The 17,814-nt window shown below is 47.9% G+C and overlaps 1 protein-coding gene across 8 annotated transcripts in view; it reads left to right on the top strand.

Moving 5' to 3' along the window:
• Positions 1-17,814, top strand: part of TCF3 (transcription factor 3) — a 103,583-nt gene that overhangs the window by 21,635 nt on the left and 64,134 nt on the right. The window lies entirely within an intron of this gene.

Raw genomic sequence — 17,814 nt, 5'->3', positions numbered from 1 at the left:
AAACATTTGGGAAACTGGAGGACAGATTTTTGGTACAGCACCAGCTCTACCTCTTTCCCAGAGCTGGATACAGCATTCCCTTCCCCCAAATTAACACACATTTGCTTACAGGGCTTTACAGGATATAACCATCAGCATTAGAGATATTTTTGTGAGAAAGTTTCTGAAAATTTTCTTCCTCTTTTTTTTAACACTCCAAGAAATAGAAGGCCATTTTGCAGAATTTTCTCCAGATATATCCCACCATATTTTTGCGAGTGATGGCTGCTTTCTCCCCACCCCTGCCATATCCCAGAATGATGCTAGGTATGGAGGATGCAAATTAGGGGCCAGGCTGCCAACACAGTTGCAAAAAACAAAACCCTTAGGGAAAAAAGAAAGAAGGTGTGCTACTGCTGATGGTGAGCCCCACCTCTGAGAAACTGATGGAGAATCCCCCCCCCCAGAAAAATTCAGTGAAATGGTTCCCACAAATTTCAAATAGCCATTGGATGAGGCACATGCGTGTGCATGAGAAAGAGAGTATGCACACACCGTGAGACAGTATTTGCATGTTTACAGAACAGGTTATGATGCCTCTTATACATGACCACTTTTGACAGGGCAACCAGTTTCACACACTGAGCTGGTTACGTGAAGCTGTGTGGATTAGTTTATTACAAACTAGTACAAGTGGAACTTTTCAGAGTGGCACAGTGGAATGTATAACTACCTCTGCGTGTGGAAGAAGGGCTCAGACTTCAAATGTGGAGGGGGACCCCCCCCCCATCTGAAAAGTATAGCCACATTTCAGGTTAGGTCCAGCCCCTTCAAACTGGGCTTGTTTCAAAATGGGGTTCATATTCCATTCCCTGCTACTGAAATTGTTTAGCTGTTTAAATGGTTTTAAGTTTTTCATGTTAACAATTTTATACTATGTTTTATTATCTTGTATTTTATGGCCTGTAATTTTTGTGAACCACCCAGAGAGCTTTGGCTATTGGGTGGTATAGAAATAAATACATTTATCTGTCCACAAACAAGGTGGAGAATGTTCAGAGGCCACCTTGAGAGGCGATTGATGCACCGGTCTCATCTGGAAGTTGAATGGTGGAGGGGTCCACAGTGCATCAGGTTGCCCGGGCCTTGGGCTTTCACCTTCATTTTCAGTGTCTTTAACCTTAGCAGAGTGGTGCAGGACTCAAGTGGGGGGCCAAATTGCTCCCCCACCAAGGCCCTCTGTGGGCTGGATAGCCGCTGATGCCATCACCTTGCCCCCTGCCCACTTTCACGTCCTCTGTGCTGAGGAGAAACACAGAGTTCCATGGCCTTCTCAGCACAGAGAAAGAACTCAACCAGCAACCGCTCCTCCTGTCAGGGGTGGCAGGAGGAAAGTGGAGGAAGGCGCAGGTGCCCACATCCCTGTTCTTATTTCAGACTGGAGATAACAGTGGGGATTCTGCCAGGGGAAAAATCCTCCCAAGAAGGCTCCGTGGGCTAGACTGGGGCTGGGTCAGGCCCACAGGCCAGGGGTTCTGTACCCCTGCCTTCATGTCTCTGGAGGAAGAACTCCAGTCTCGGGACAAGGGGCCAGCTCAAACAGCCAGGCTGTTTTTCTGCTTGACCTGGCAGAGAGCTTTTCCTATTGGCTCAACCCCCATGTCTATCAGGCAGCTCCCAAATGGATGTACACAACACAGGCTGAAGTCATGGCCGTACCCCCTCTTGTGTGAAATCTGGGCCTCGTACACCTCACAGAAGCTTTGGTTAGACCCCGTGTGTCTGAACCCTGCAACTCCATGGGGTCACCAAAGCAATTTCCCTCCTCTTGACCCCAGTTGATCCCAAACTTGGAGCCACCTTTGGCAAGGACATATCAAGGAGAAGGCTTCTGTGTATGTTCCCTGTTGAGAATTTTCTCCTTAAAAATTGTTAACGTGGCATGCTTTGATCTCTTTCCCCCAAAAACTGTTTGCGTTACTTCTGAAGGGTGTAGTGTCCCCTTCAACAGGCTTCTTTCTCCCTCCCTTCCCCCATTCATGTCCCAAACCAAGAATTTAAATGCTAACCTGGATATTTAAAAGGATCTTCCCCGCCCTTTATTGTATTGTTGAGGAACATACAAAAGTTTCTGCTCACCTGCTTAAAGTTATATATAAATTTGCCCGGGGACTGGGGAGGCCCGAGTTCAAATCTTCGCTTAATATCCTAGGATATCCTTAATATCCATGCCTGCCTCTGTTCTGTGGTTGTGCCATCAACTGATGGAATGATCTTGCCAAGAGGTGTGGAGACGGCCACTTGAGCTTGGTAGCTTCTTCAAGCGGTTGAGAGCATTTCTTGAGGATAAACCTATTAGCTTTGATAGCTCCATGTGCAGAAGCACTCTACCTTGGAATAGCCAATGGCCAGGGACATCACCAGGGAGGATTTGCCCCCCTCCCCCACACTGGCTGTGATTACTCCTGGGTGATCCCTGAATTAAGCAGGCAAATCGGTCTATTTCTGGTCTGTGTCAGTTTCACATGTATTCAATTATAAGAATGTTTCTGTCCAATTTCTGCATCAGTTTGCGATTTAAAAAACAAATGCACACCAAGAAAAGTGCATTTATTTTTGTAAATAAATCTACAAAATTTATGTGGAAATAAATTTTTGTAAATATTCTCGTAAACTTTCCGTAACATACGCATTTTTGAATGCAACGTTTGAGCCACAAACTGCACTGCAAAATTCGGAGAAGTGTGTGACCCGAAGGGTAGTTGCCTTCCCATCCGCATGTTGGATTAGCAAGTGTGAATTTGGCTGGTTCGCTTAACAATGTGCACCAGGTGAAATTCTCTCCCATCCCTGGTTAGGCAGAGCTGAATTCTCATGGGCAGCTATTCTGAATGCGAAGCAGGGAGGGTGTTTTTTTTTGGGGGGGGGAGCACGTGTTCTCTGAGAGCTTGCTTTTCTTTTTGCACCTCCTCTTGTTCACCCCACCACCTCAGCTCTTGGTACAGTGCCATTTTTTTTTAGTAGTGACCATCGCTATCAATTTATTTGTCAAAAGCCCATCCAGACCACAAGAAAATAGCAGAATGCACATGCCATTACATTAGTAAAACAGAAATGAAAGCGGGGCCAATTTTCCTATAAAACAATGCTAAATCAAGTGGTTTTGGCAACCACATTGGCCTTAGAGGCTCTGTCCTGGCACACAGCCTCCCAAATTTCTCAGGTCTTCACAATAAAAATGTGCCGCTCTAGCAGTAAAAGGTTTAGGCTGATTTCCCAACAGGTAACTCACAGTCTGCTCCATTGGGTACCTTGGGACCTTACCAAGGGAGGCTTGTAGCAAGGAAATCCGAGGGGCTTTATACAAGGGGCAAAGAGAAGAAAATGAGGGATCATCCTCTGTAGCTCCAAGCCCACTTCAACACAGCCGTTTCTCATAGGGAGTCGTATTATCCTATCACTCCCTGACAGTCTCCAATGAATGAGTTTGAAATCTAGCAGCAGACAGCTCTCCTGAGTTGTGGAATTTGTTAAAGCGAAAGGAAAGTTCTGACGTCAAGCCCAGAAGAGCACACCAAGGAGAGAGATCCTGCTGCCGTGAACACTATTCCAGTCTTTCTGGAGGCGTATATCCTGAGCCTTTTGTTTGAAAGCAGACGTAGGCTGCAAAAACCCAAGACTCGGTGAAATGTATTTCTGAAACCCAGACTGATGAACCCACGCCCTGTCTAACCAAAAGTCTGAGTACAGAACATCCTCCTCTGACATCTCCTGCAAAGAAGAGTTTGGGGAGCCTGTTTGGTTGTATTAACTGCAGTTCGAGCCACATTAGAAACCTTAACCTTACTGGATCTTAATGAAGAAAAGAAACAGAAGGCGTTTTTTTCTCGTGAGCTCATAGCTGACACACTGCGACTACGGTGCCCAATACAGTGGAGGCGGGTGGCTCCGATGTCAGCCAGATGATGAATCCACTCCAGGTTTCACTCAGATTTCTAAAAGAGCTATCCAAGGTGCTCCGCGGATTCACCCCAGTGACTTCAGAGCCACCAGCCTCCACTGGCCGGATAGTTAATCTGGCCAGGTGATGTGATGCCATCACGAAGCCAAAGCAGAGCAAAGGCCAGGCTTCCTGTCATGGCTGTGCATGGGAAACATTTTCACCCCGCTTTGCAGTAGGCCCAAGGTATCGCTGAATGCATGGGGAGAGGCTCGCTTTGTAAGGGGGAATTTTTTTGTGAAACACACCCCTCCCTGCTGTAGTGAGTGTGAGAAACCTGCAGGGGAAGTTTTTTCTCTTGCAAGCTTAATCCTTCCCCTACCTTTTGGGGAGAGGGAAGAGCGATTGCAGGGGGAGATTGAAAGAATTGTTAAGCCAGTTTCTGCCCCACAAATCATGCTCTCACACGTAAGGTGGCAGTTGGAAAATCCATACTGCAAGGATGACAGAATTGGCTCTGTTTTCAGTAAGCAAACTTCGGGAGAGGGGGGGAATGTTTAAGTGGCCTGTACAAATAGGAGCTTCTCCCCCCACCCCTGCAAATTGGGAAGTTGCCAAATGGGTTGATATCAGTTGAATATGGGGAGAGGGCTACTGGGGCTCCTTTTCCCTCGGACTCTGCCAATTGCTGCTGCTGCTTCTTTTTGTAATCGCAGCGGTCTCCCTTCCAAAAGCTTGCAAATGCCCTATTAACATTGTTATACAAAACAGCAGTGCACCATTTAATTAGGAAAAATAAGAACTAACCTCCGCCATATGTTATGCTTCTGTCGGTATTTGCATTTGAAAGTCCGACTGCATTTCAGATTCGGAGCTGGGATTTTTGCCATATGAGCAGCTTCCAATTTGGGTTGCTATGAGGGAGTGTGGGGGGAACCCAGCGTACTTTCCTATCAGATTTGGAATCTCACATTTATTTTCTGGATTGGTTTTTATTTTATTTTTTGAGGGGGTGGATTTTTTTCCTCTTGTAGATGAGATCATATTGTGTCTTTGCAAATTATTACAGAGGATGCTTTGGCATATGTTCCAAATATGCATCCATAAATGACTGAACAGTGCGTAGAAATTGTAGGCACTCTATTAATAGATGCACAATTGTTTCTGCTGTCTTTAAAAAAAAAAAAAAAGTGAACCACTGAGTGCCACATTTTATGGCAGTGAGTTTTGCGGGTTAACTACGCCTTGTGTGAAGAACCTCTTGCCAGTCCATTATGCATTTTATAGCAAGGGTGCAGAACATCAGATCCAGCCCTCCTGAGGTCCCAATAGGGTCCTCCCAGGTTCCTTAAATAGCTTATGTTCCCTTCACCTGGCCTCACCCTGTTTCCCAACCAGCAATTTTGGGGTGGTTTCTTGACTTTTGGCAGTTTCCTGACTCCCCCCCACCCACCCCCCAAAAAAGATTGAAAAACTTTTTCTAAGGCTTCATTGCTAGCAGTAAGATCTTTAAGCTGGGGGGGGGGGGCGTTGTATGATGTCCCTGCCAGCTTTGCCTTTGGCTCCACCCACCCCGGAATGCATCTCCTAAGTGCGTCTCTGAAATGCAATTTGCTCCTTAAGGTGAAAGAAGTTCACGGCTGCCCCATTTTATAGCACAATGAATAGGGGATTTTGGACTTGGAGATGTAGGTTCAAATCAACCTCTTACCTCCAAAGCTTATTGGGTGACCAGGGGCTAGTCAGATCTCTCAACCGAACCTACCTTGCAGGGCTGTGGTGAGGATAATTGCTTACATTTTTGTTTATGCAGCCTTTCAGGGTTGCAAAATTCCCAGAGGGTGCGCATGTCTTGCAATGAAATAAAGGCAGTGTGAATCAGTCATACAATAAAGTAATATGAAAGTAATGGGGAGGGGATCTGTGTATCCCCTTGAATTCTGTAAAGGAAAAAGATGGGGTAGAAAGGTAGCCCTGTTCTATCCCAACACCTCAGGGTGGTGGTAGTTTTAAATTAAAACTGATGCGCAGTGTTTATATATCTTTTAAAGAAGTACCTACCTAAAGTGGCATGGAAAGTGCTGTATAACTCCAGATTCCCATTCATTTTTAAGCAGCCATATTTTCCAGTGAGCCCAGGGCTGCTCGGCCAAGAGGCAAAGGGCTCTCTAGCCCCCCTCAGCCAATGAGCCACAAGGGAGGCTCTGGGCAACTCAGTGGCTGCCCACTTCCATTTCCCTCTGTTTTGGCTTCAGACACTCGTGGGAGCAGTGGCTGACCCCTTCTGTTTACGTGTGGACCTCCAGATGTTGTTGGACTCCCAGTTCCCCATCCGGTATGGCCAACAGTCAGGGATGATGGGAGCTGGAGTACAACAGCATCTGGGGGGGGCACACATTTCCCCATCCCTGCTTTAAGGGGTTGCAGTGCCCCTAGGCAGTGTTTCTGTGAGGCTGTGTGTGCAATATCAGCCGCTCCGACTGGCAGGCAGTACAACATCTTTGCCCTGCACCGCTCTGGGCTTGTCCTCAGTTTCAGGGCTTCGCTGCATTGAGCCTGGGGTTGGAGTATCTCCTCAGATTTACTTCCTGATCTCTGGACAACGCTGTCTTTCCAGGGAGAGGGCAAGAGGATTCCAGCCAAAGTCTCCCTTAACCTAGCAACGGAGGAGAGTTTGCGTGTTTAACATGCCAAGTCTTTTATATCTCTGATGACAATTCCAGATCCGGTGAACGGAGTTTCAGATCAGGGAGCTGGCCGAAAAACTAATTTTAACTCACTTCGACGTGCTATTTTAACTCAGCTTGAGAATCTCTTCTTGCTTGGCCTTCTCTTTCTCTCCGTTCTGGCTCGTGGGTGGCTGAGGCAGCCCTTGTCAGCCAGCGACGCTCCTCATATGGGAGCAGAACTAAGCTCCAAGGCTTCGGTGTGAGAAGACACCTGAGCTCAGTCCCCCATGGATGTACATAGGTGTATTTTTTCGAATAATACTTCATAGTTCAGCCAGCCAGGATGGAAGCCAGGTGAAAGAGCAGCCAGATATTTTGGGGATTACGTTTAGCCTTTAACGTAGAGGCGCAGAACCTTGGGCCAAATCTTACCCACCTGAGGTCACAATCTGACACTGGTGTTCCTCAGGTAGCCAAATACCCTGACCACTGAGCGTTTGGTGGTTTCCTGGCTTTTGCACGCACGCACACACACACACACACACACCCCTGGCCAAAAGGTTGAACTGCCTCTCCTAAGGCCTAGTTACAGGAGGTAGTGAGAATTTTCCGCTAAAAGCTGCTGGTATTTTTTGTGTTTTGGTCCTGCCTCTTTTGTCTTTGGCCCCACCCACCACTGGAATGCGGCCCCCGAGAGTTTCTTCGCAATGAGGGCCTTCTCTGCAGTGGCCCCACACCTTTGGAACAAGTTGCCATTGGAGGTCCGCCATTCTCCGTCATTGCAGGCTTTTAAGAAGGCCTTAAAAACATTATTTTACCGTGGCCTTCTCTTGATATGACTGCTGTTGTTGCTGCTGGTTTTATTGTCGGCTTTTATTGTTGCTTTTATCGCTGTTTTATTGTGTTTATGTTTTTATTGCTTTTAATATTTCAACTGTTTCTATGTCTTTTACTGCTGTAAGCCGCCTTGGGAGGGCTACTGCCCTGTAAGGCGGCCAAGAATTTTTAAAAATAAATAAGTGGAATTTGGCCCTCGGGTTGAAAGAGGTTCACCACTCCTGCCTTAATGTAAGATTTGCCTGTCTAGTCTTCTGTTTCCAAGCAGTGATTAACCAAGACACCTCTAGGGTGCTAAGACAGTGTTTAGCTGTCATGACCTCTTGATAGGCCTGTCCACAATGGATTTGCGTCTAGTTCCTGTTTGTAATACCCTCTAAGATATGCCTCTACCATATCTTACAGCAGCGCGTTCCAAAATTCATGCTTTGTCTGAAGAAATACCCTTTTCTTTGTCGGTCTTCTTGGCGGCCAGCTTCACTGGATGACGGGAGACTCTCCTGTTAGTATTGTGACAAGAGAGAAGAAAGTAACATTCCTTGAGTTTGGACAAGAAACTGGTCTGCAGAACAGTTCAATTCTGCTCCCAGTGTCTTGGGTTGGTTTGAGCACCTCTTTGGCAGGCAATTTTTCTCGGTTTCCCTTTGCTGGGAAACGAAAATGTGACTCCAGTTTATTTTTTAACTTTACTTTTGTGTGGCTGCGTGTCTCTCCAGACCACCTAGGGCCCTGGCCAGAGTGTCTGTTTCAAGACCCCTGCCTCATCTTGCAACAGCCTACCCAGCCTGGGTGGCCTCCAGATGTGTTGGACTTCCGCTCTCATCAGCCTTAGATCAGGAATCCTGGGAGTTGTAGTCCCAAAAATCTGGAGAGCACCAGGTTGGAGAAGATTGGCCTGATCCTACAAAGCCATGCTTATGTTTAGAGAGAGCTTCAGCTACTGGGCGGTATAGACATGAAATAAATAAATAAAAATAAATACATTTGAGGTGACATGGCAGAATGTTACTTACAGAAGCAATCCTGTGAGACTATAGCATGGCGCATGGGAAGGCCTGTATTGCAGCTTATTACGAACAATTCCTCTTCATGACATCTAAATTGGGAGCTTTTTGCCTTTGCTTTGTCCACCAGCCACATGGTGGTGTCGCCACAAGGAGGTTGTTTTAGCACCCTCCATTTTGGGCTGCGTCGCAAAGGCCGGCCCTCGCCTGGACTTGCCCGAGGTCTGGGATAGAAGTGGATCGCCAGCCTGCGTTTTTGGGATTCCTCGATAATGTGTGTGTGTGTGTGTGTGTGTGTAGTGTTTGGGGCTGTTCAGATGCTCTGTGTTGAGAGCGAAATGGCCTTGGAGTCGCATGGAGGGTTCGTGGGAGGCAACGTGCGTGTGGGGAAACAGCCCCGTGGCGTGTGCCTGCACTTGCAGGAGAATGAACAAGCGGTCTTTAAGACAATAACACCACCCCGAATCACAACCGCGTCCCAAGAAAAGAACGGAGGTGGAATCGTCTTTGTTGTGGCAACTCCAGTTTAGTAAACAGTCTCAAACAAAAGGTTGCTGGCAGAAGGGGTTTCCGCCAGTTTTTAAAGGGGCAGGTGGCGGCGAAGGAACACTTTGTTTAAGGAAGAGAAGGGGGGAGTGTTGTCTTGTTTTTGCACACCAATGTCCTTCCTTGCGCGGAACAATTCTTATCTCTTTCCGCTGCCGTGAGTCACCGTCTGGCTCATGGGTGGTTTGCTCACTGGAAACGACCCCTTGGATCACGGCTCCTTGGATCACGGCTCCTTATGGCTCCCAAACCCCATGCTTGCCCTCCGGTGTTTAACAAATTGGGGCGCTTGTGTACGTGTGATGTGGCTTCTCCTATCAAGGAACGCTGCCCACTCCTCCCCGTTTCTATTCGTTGATTACAATGTATTATTACATTTTCTTTTTTAAAAAATTAAGGTGTTCACTGATTTAGGCTGAAAAGCAATATGCAAATAAATAGCTATTATTACTGCTAGGGTTGTATCCTGCCCTTCCCTGAAGGAGCTTGGAGTAGCACACATGCAGAGTGCCCCCTTTCCATTTTATCCTTGCAGCAACAACCCTGTGAGGTTTGTTAGGGTGAGAGGAAGCAACTTGTCCCTGGTCATTCCAAGGCTGAACAAGGGGTTTGAACCTAGGTTCAAAAGTTCAGTACTTCAACCCAGGGGTAGACAGTGTGATGCCCATGGAAGCCTTTCTTGGCGCCCGCCAAGGTGTCATACGCATCTTGCCAGCAGCTAGGTTTGCTGTGAAAGAGGTTTCTGCCAATCCTGGAAACTGTAGGTTCAAAGGAGTTGTTTAGTGTATTGGGGCTAAGACCTTCCCTTTGCCTCGGGCTCAGGCTTTGGGGCAGGTGACTTGTTCTTTGTCAGGTCTCCCATGGCAGCCATTTTGTGGTGGTGCCCAGGGCAGTTTTTCAAATTGCCAGATGTGCCCACGGCCCAAAAAGATTGCCTGCTCCTTCTCTAATCCCTACTACTCATGCACGGTTGGAAGACTTTTTTGTACGTTGCATTCATTCCTGTTGCCATTGCACAGCGGTGGGGTGGGGTAGAAAAATGGGCCAGAGTTTCCATTTTCAGAGAATGTTTAATTTAAAAAAAAAAATCTGGTTTAATAGAATGCTTATCCTTCTCTTAGGATATTTGCAACTCCCAAAAGATGTGGTAATACTTTACTGTTGCAATTGGTGGTTTAGGGGTGCGAGCAGGGGGCGGGGGAAGCAGGATGGAATGACAACAGTACACTGGCATTTTGTGTCTGCACACATCATATGCATGGTAGAGTTTAGCCGCCTTGGGAGAGCTTCTGGTCTGAAAGGCGGCCAATAAATATTTTAAATAAATAATGTGTTTGCCTCTGCCGCCCCCGCCATCCCCAAAACCATCTCTGAGATCCAGCTTTTAGGGACACTGCAGAACAATAAGTCTGGTGGAACAGGGCCAAGTTCTAAGAGCGTTTGGTGCTGAGTCTGTCCCGGCTTGCAAAGCAAGCACCATGCGGAGGATGTAAAGCCCTATCCCATGCTCTCTTGTGCACGCGCAGACACGCAAATATTTCACAGCTAGTCCCATCTTGGTGTTTTTGGAAAAAGTTGCTTTTATTGTGTTGGTTTAAATCTCCTCCTCCTCACCCCCGGCCCCCGTCTTTCTTTCCTTTTGTTTGCTCATGGTTGGGCCTTCTTGTTTTTACAGCTGCCGGGAAATGTTTGGGGCACTGAGTTTATTTCCCCCCTCCCCGGTTTTCTCCAGGTGCCTCCCCTCCGCTCCTCTCTCTGCAGTCCTCCCCAGCGGAACAGATTGTGTATAGATTTCTCCATTCCTTCTTAAATTCTCAAAATCGCCCTCTGCTTCTCTTTCTCCCTCTAAAATGTCTGCGTTTATCAAAAGCTTCTTGCTGGAGATTCTGAAATGGGTTTGTGAATTCCCCGTATGCTGATAATGTTCAGTTTCTCCAGCAATTGCCTCTCCAGAGTGCTTGAACATTTAGGAGTGACTTGCACCCATTTCCGCTGGTGACACTGGGTGATATGGGGGAGGAGACAGCTCACGTTGCTTCCCATAATCCCTTGCACCAAGCAGGAGGTGGCAGAGGATGCTATAGAAGAAGAGTCCCTTCTGGCCCAAACTTTCTGCCCTGGAGGACTGAAGTACCTGTCCTCTAGAATTCACACTTGCATCCTCCAGGGCAGGAGTTTTTGGCCAGAGAGGCTGCCTCTTCTCTGGCAGCCTCCAGCACCTCTCGCCCAAGGCAAGGGATTGTGAGATAACCTTTTTATTGCAGCATGAGGGCAAACCAAAGGGGAATGGTTGCCGGGCAATATAAAAATGAACGTGGACAGAGACTTAACGAGGGAACAAGGTGCCGCTCATTTGAAAGAGCTGGTGAGAGTGGCTGGCTCTAGGACGGGAGCAAAAGCTCGGTGCTAAATTCACAATGTGGGTATGTTGCATGATGTGCTCTGAGTGAAAACCTGGCGGGGGGAGCAGGGGAGAAGAGAGTCTTTACCTTTGCAGAAGAAGAGGGGGTGTTGAAACGAGTGGCAGGTGCTGCTGGCTACACAGGTGTGATGTTGTCATGTTGCCAGCACTCCCTTAGGGTGAAGGGAAGCAAACTCGGCTGAGTGCCAAGAAGGGGAGAAATGCCTGTTCTCCCCCACCCCGCAAAATAACCAACCCTTTAACCTGCGAGGAGGGGCGAGTACCCCTTTGCATCGCAAAAGAGCATTTCCTCTGCAGACAATGAATTCCTTACCACCGCCAGCGGCAGGGCATGACATTTGTGTGCATGTGAGAAATAATGTGTGTCATGCATGTGGGTCTTATCAGTGTGTGTGTGTGTGTGTGTGCGCGCGCGCGCGCGTGTGTGTACTAGTATAGACTGCAGTATATCAGCCAAATTCCGGAGTTCCGGTTGTTGGTGCGATGCCAGAAGCTGAAGCAGAGAATATGCGGATGGTGGGAACTGAGCCATGGAGACCAGGGCTGCCTTGTTCTCTGCGGTCGTTGACTTCCCTGGGTCGAAGTCGATGCAGTCTAGGGCATAGCTGGGAGATGCAATGCTCCCCCCAACCCCAAAAACTGAGAGTGCTGTGTGTAGCACCCCTGCCTCAGGATCCTGGCGTGTGCCTCTCTGTGTTCCCTGCTAAACTGAATGCTTCCCAGTGGGGAACAAACTGTCTCAGCATCCTTGACAATTCAGTTTCCAGGCATCCCCCCTCCATAGACCTCATGCAGGAGGGGGAGAATCAATGTGCCTCTTGTGGGTGAAGCATAGAGACATGTTTGTGCCCTCCTCATGCGCCCCCACTGAGTATCGGTCCTCCCCGCCCCATCCTGCCGCTTCTAGCGATCGGCATTTCATTCTAATATTTATATAGAACTTTTTCTGCATGGATGGTAAACACTTGGCCCATTGCCTCTCCAATCCCTACAGCAGCCTTCCCCAACCTGGTGCCCTCCAGATGTGTTGGGACTATGGCTCCCATCATCCCCAGGCAGCATGGGCATGCTGGCTGGGGCGGGTGTTGTACTCTGGTGCATTTGGAGGTCACAAGGTTGGGGAAGACCTCCACACAACAATCTAATGAGGTAGACCTATACCATCAGCTTTACTTTGGGTAGACAGCAGGATGGTTTCCCAAGGCGAGGGGTTGGAATGGTCATTGGGTGGAGTAGTGGTGGGTTCACAGAGTCGGAGGGGGAGCTGGGTGGAACAGCGGGTTGGGGGAATTTAAACATATGCGCATACACACACAGAGCTCAAAATAGCTGGTTTATTCAATTCCAAACTAGAGGCTCAAATACTAGATGGCCAAATTAAACTCTTGATGATTCAGTTTGGTTTTCTTGGTCTTTCAGTGGGTAACGTTGTTCGTTATATTCTTTCACCCCCGCCCCCAAATCTCACTCTTGACATTCAGCATCCCTCCTTCTCTTCCACCCCACCATGTCTTTCCTTTTTAAAAAATTAATGAATTAGGTTTCAGCTTGGGTGAGATAGTTACAAAACAGCCTTCCTCAACCGGCTGCCCTTCAAATGTATCGGACTACAAGTCTCATCAGCGCCAGCAAGTGTGGCCAATGGTCAGAGATGCTGGGAGTGGTAGTCCCAAGCATCTGGTGGACACCAGATTGCGGAAGGCTGATATAAAAATAATTCTGAACGGGGATGCTTTGCAGAAGACACTGCAGTGGATGAGACGCAAGGTTCGGAAAAGTGCGAATACGAAAGATAGCTGCCTTCCAATCTGCTTCTCAGTCTGGATTTGCAGATTAGGTCAGCTTGCTTTGAAATGCGGACCAAAGCGAACCCTTCAGCATCCTGAGTATGAGCTGGGCCTCCGTTGACAGCGGCCTTTGACTCTTGAGTGCACTTCTCCCACAGGGTCATATTGCATCTGAGCCTGGCAAATGAATCCCAAAGTGCCAGCTAGTGTAGAATGGGGGAGACCTGGCATGGCAGCTGTACATGTGAAGAGGACCTAAGTGTCTTAAGCTGCAATGCTGTACAGCAGGTGCAGAACATAAATTGGGTGGGTGGCCAATTCATGTTACTGTGGCCTGGGAGCACTTATTTGCCATGATCTGGTCTAATATCCATCTCCTGGCTGCAACCTCGTGTGCACGTACTCACATGTAAGCCCCATTCAAATGCACGTAGGAATTACTCCTGAGCCAATGTGCCTGGGGTCGAGTGTGTGTGTATGTTTGTTCTACGGTTTGCAAAATGCCATTGAGAGCAGTGTGTGGGCCTCTCTGTCTGTGGGAAAATGGTATCCTTAGCGGGTGACAGGAAGAGCAAAATAACTTTGCTACTCCTGACGAAGGCTAAAGCTAATTATCAGCCGACTAATTTCATTGATTTTCCAAATCTCACTCAGCAGAGCCTCCTTCTCCTGGGCTGATTCCCTGCCTGATTAGACAGGAAAAGCAGCTTAACATTGCGGTGTTTGTCATGGCATCTGTCTGCCACCCCCGTTTCAAATCAAGTTCCCCTGCCACTGCTGACTGCTTCCCCCTGCTCCCTCTTTAAGAAGGGAGTCTGGGCAGCCACTGGTACATTTCGACATCAAAAGGATGCTGAGGCTGGGTTTCTCCGCTGAGCGTCCGCTGCGTGGCGTAAAAGTTATCAAAATCCATGTGCATCATGCGCTGTGTGACGAACATGGGTGTGTGATCCTCAGGGATTGAGGTGCACAACTAAATAGGAGGAGGTTGGCCTTTTGTTCATCCAGGAGGCAAAACTACTCAGACAGCAGCACAGGATCAGTTTCTGCTGTTTGTTTGTTCTCCTTATAGTGCCGGGTGATGCACCATTGGTTTCCTGGGTCACCTGAGAAAGTGCTGAGGGAAGGATGGAGTAAAGCAGGCTTACTATGTCTGTACTATAACCTCCTGGTCTGCTGCTTCTGGAGGTGCTCCAGAGCAGTGAATATCCAAGTTGAAGCAAACCGTGGCACAACTGGGTTCTCAGATCAAGTCCTACAGCACCTTGCAGCCAGGCCTGTGCTTGCACTGAATAAAGCTAGAAACTGAACTCTGTGCCCTTGATAAATGACCACAGTAGAGGGCAGAGAATACAGTTTCCTCCACCACCCTTGTCACATTTTGCGCAGTTCATTCTGGTTTTGCCAATCCTATTTAACCTTTTCTCTGGCTTCTGAGGTAATGACAGATTCTGTGGCCTGTGCACTTTTGGGCATACCTTTACAGTCATGAGGACTAGGAATTTGCAGTTTTAAAAACAAAAGTGGAGATTTTAGCTCAAAGTGGGCTAGATGAAACAAGGATCCGGTGGATCCACAGTTGGCTCCAGAATCGGACTCAAAGAGTGCTTATCAATGGGACCTTCTCAAACTGGGGAGAGGTAACGAGTGGGGTACCGCAGGGCTCAGTCCTGGGCCCAGTGCTCTTCAATATTTTTATGAATGACTTGGAAGAGGAGGTGCAGGGAATGCTGATCAGATTTGCAGATGACACAAAATTGGGCGGGATAGCTAATACTTTGGAAGACAGAAACAACATTCAAAGTGATCTGGATAGACTGGAGCGCTGGGCAGAAAACAACAGAATGGCATTTAATAGGGACAAATGCCAAGTTCTGCACCTAGGAAAAAGGAACCAAATGCACAGTTACAAGATGGGGGATACGTGGCTCAACAACACTACAAGCGAGAAGGATCTTGGAATTGTTGTCGATCACAAGCTGAATATGAGCCAACAATGTGATGTGGCTGCAAAAAAGGCAAAGTCTATTTTGGCTGCATTAATAGAAGCATAGCTTCCAAATCCCGGGAAGTGCTAGTTCCCCTCTATTCTGCACTGATTAGGCCTCATCTGGAGTACTTTGTCCAGTTCTGGGCACCACACTTTAAGAAGGATGCAGACAAACTGGAGAGGGTTCAGAGGAGGGCAACAAAGATGATCAGGGGACTGGAAACAAAGCTCTACGAGGAGAGACTGAAAGAACTGGGCATGTTTAGCCTCGAGAAGACTGAGGGGAGACAGGATAGCGGTCTTCAAGTACTTGCAAGGTTGTCCCAGAGAGGAAGGCCAGGATCTCTTCTTGATCATCCCAGAGTGCAGGACACAGAATAATGGGCTCAAGTGACAGGAAGCCAGATTCCGGCTGAACGTCAGGAAAAACTTCCTGACTGTTAGAGTATTACGGCAATGGAACCCATGACCAAGGGAGGCGGTGGGCTCTCCCACACTGGGGGCGTTCAAGACGAGGCTGGACAGCCACCTGTCAGGGATGCTGTGACTTGGATTCCTGCATTGAGCAGGGGGTTGGACTTGGTGGCCTTGTAGGCCCCTTCCAACCCCACTATTCTGTGATTTTGGGGAAATCCACCAATACCACATGAAGAAGTTTTTCTGCGCTCCTGAAAATTGTGACATATGCATAGTCCTGATCTTAACTGCCCCCATTTATTTATTTATTTATTTATTTCATTTATAGCCCACCATTTTTCCTGTTTAAGAAACCCAAGGCGGCATATATAATCCTCTCCATTTTATCCTCACAACAACCACCCTGTAAGGTGGGCTGGGCTGAGAGTCTGTGACTGGCTCAAAGTCACCCAGTGAGCTTCCATGGCCCAGTGGGGACTAGAGCCCGGATCTCCCGGCTCCCAGTCCAACTAGCCACTACACCACACTGGCTCTCTTTTGGTAGAAGCGGATGTGTAAAGCCACCTTCCCCAACCCGGTGCCCTCAAAGTGTGTTGGAATACAAACCCCATCATCCCCAGCTGCAGGGGACCAGGTTGGAGAAGGTTGCTTGGAGGATCCCACGCAATGGAGCCATCGGATGAGAATGTTTGTGTTGCAGCGACGTTGCTGCAGTTTTAAGCTTTTATTTATTATATTGCATTTTATGCGGTATTTTGTGGTTTTAATTTCTGTGAACCGCCCAGAAACCTTTGGCTGTGGGGTATAAAAATATAATAAATAAATCATCACCCTTTCATAAGTGCCCTCTCTTCCTCAGTTCATGTGCAATTTACAAGAGCTAGATAAATCTTTCTTTGTCTCCTGGCTACGTACCCTCTTCTCACCCGCCCCCAAAACATTGTTAGCATTGAACTCGGGCAGATTATTTTTATCGGATGTGCTGAGGGCATCCAACTGAAATGGGTTCTTTTTGTGCATGCGTGTGTGTGCTCCAGCGTAGAAATCCTTAAATGAAGGGGGGGGGAGAAGAATGCTCTCTCTTTCTGACAGCTACATCTTATACTATTAGTACATTTTAATTAGAACATGAGCATGGAATGCTTTATGAATATTCATGTTTGGGGTTATTAAAATGCATAATTAATCTGTGGGGTTTCTGTCTCTCTCCCCCCCCCCCATTTTAATAACTCTATTAATGAAACAGGGATGGGTGAGGCCAGGGAGTGGAGGAAAAGGGGGACTCTATTTTGTCCCTTTCAGCCTGGAGATACTGTGTGTTATCCAGAAGTCTGGGCAAGCTAGAAATGCCATTGTTTTATCTGCGCCTTTTATTATTCTGTATTTATTACATTTTGTGTCCTGCCTTTCCTCCAAGTTGCTCAAGGCAGCGTTCGTAGTTCTACACCACTACCCCCGCCCTGCTGCTGCCAGTCAGCATCGACAGGACCGACTTGGGTTAAGCCAGGGCTTCTTGGTTCCTATGGTTGAGTGGAGAGTTGTCCCTGGGTCTCCCCTAGTCCTGGTCCGACAATCTAATAACCACTGCGCTGCACTGACGCGCTGTGTGCGTGCTCATGCATGCAGCACACCAGTGTGTAAATGTTTCTCACGTATGCTGGTGTTTTGGAGGGGACATTTGATGGGCCTCTCCCCATACAGCATTGGAGTACCCTGGAAACGGATAGGCGACTCCCAGCATGGTCGGGGGCTGCTTTTGGGTGGAGTGCTGAGGGCAGATAAAACTCGGTCCTGACGGGATGCATTTATAGCCAAACTAATTGATTGCCCAGGGAGGTGGAACCGTTCTGGGTCCTCCCTTTTTTTTCCTCTTTCTCCACTCGGTGGGCTTGAGTGGGTCGTGTTATATAGATATACAGACTTCCACGTTTGGCATGTTCAGGTCCTTAACTCCCTTCTTGGGAAGGAGCTGAATCTTGGGGTGAGGAGCTGGAAGTCATGTTTTATGCATGGTCCATCTCCAGCCCACCACATCCAAGCCCCTGCAGCCTTTATTCCCCCATTCTGATTTCTTCCCCCGGCATCTTCTCCCAGCCGCTGCATCTTTTTTTCTTCTCTTTTCGTGGGGCAGGGCGATTCAGACACTGATTCCACGACAGGCAGAACAAGATCTTTCCCTCTTTCGCAAAAATGCACTGGAAAGAGAGTGGGCCATCCTGCAGG

Source organism: Heloderma suspectum, chromosome Z, assembly GCF_057233095.1.
Source record: "Heloderma suspectum isolate Gila_16-S chromosome Z, 16-S_ref, whole genome shotgun sequence".
NCBI lineage: Eukaryota > Metazoa > Chordata > Lepidosauria > Squamata > Helodermatidae > Heloderma > Heloderma suspectum.
This window is presented reverse-complemented; position numbering and strand designations above follow the sequence as displayed.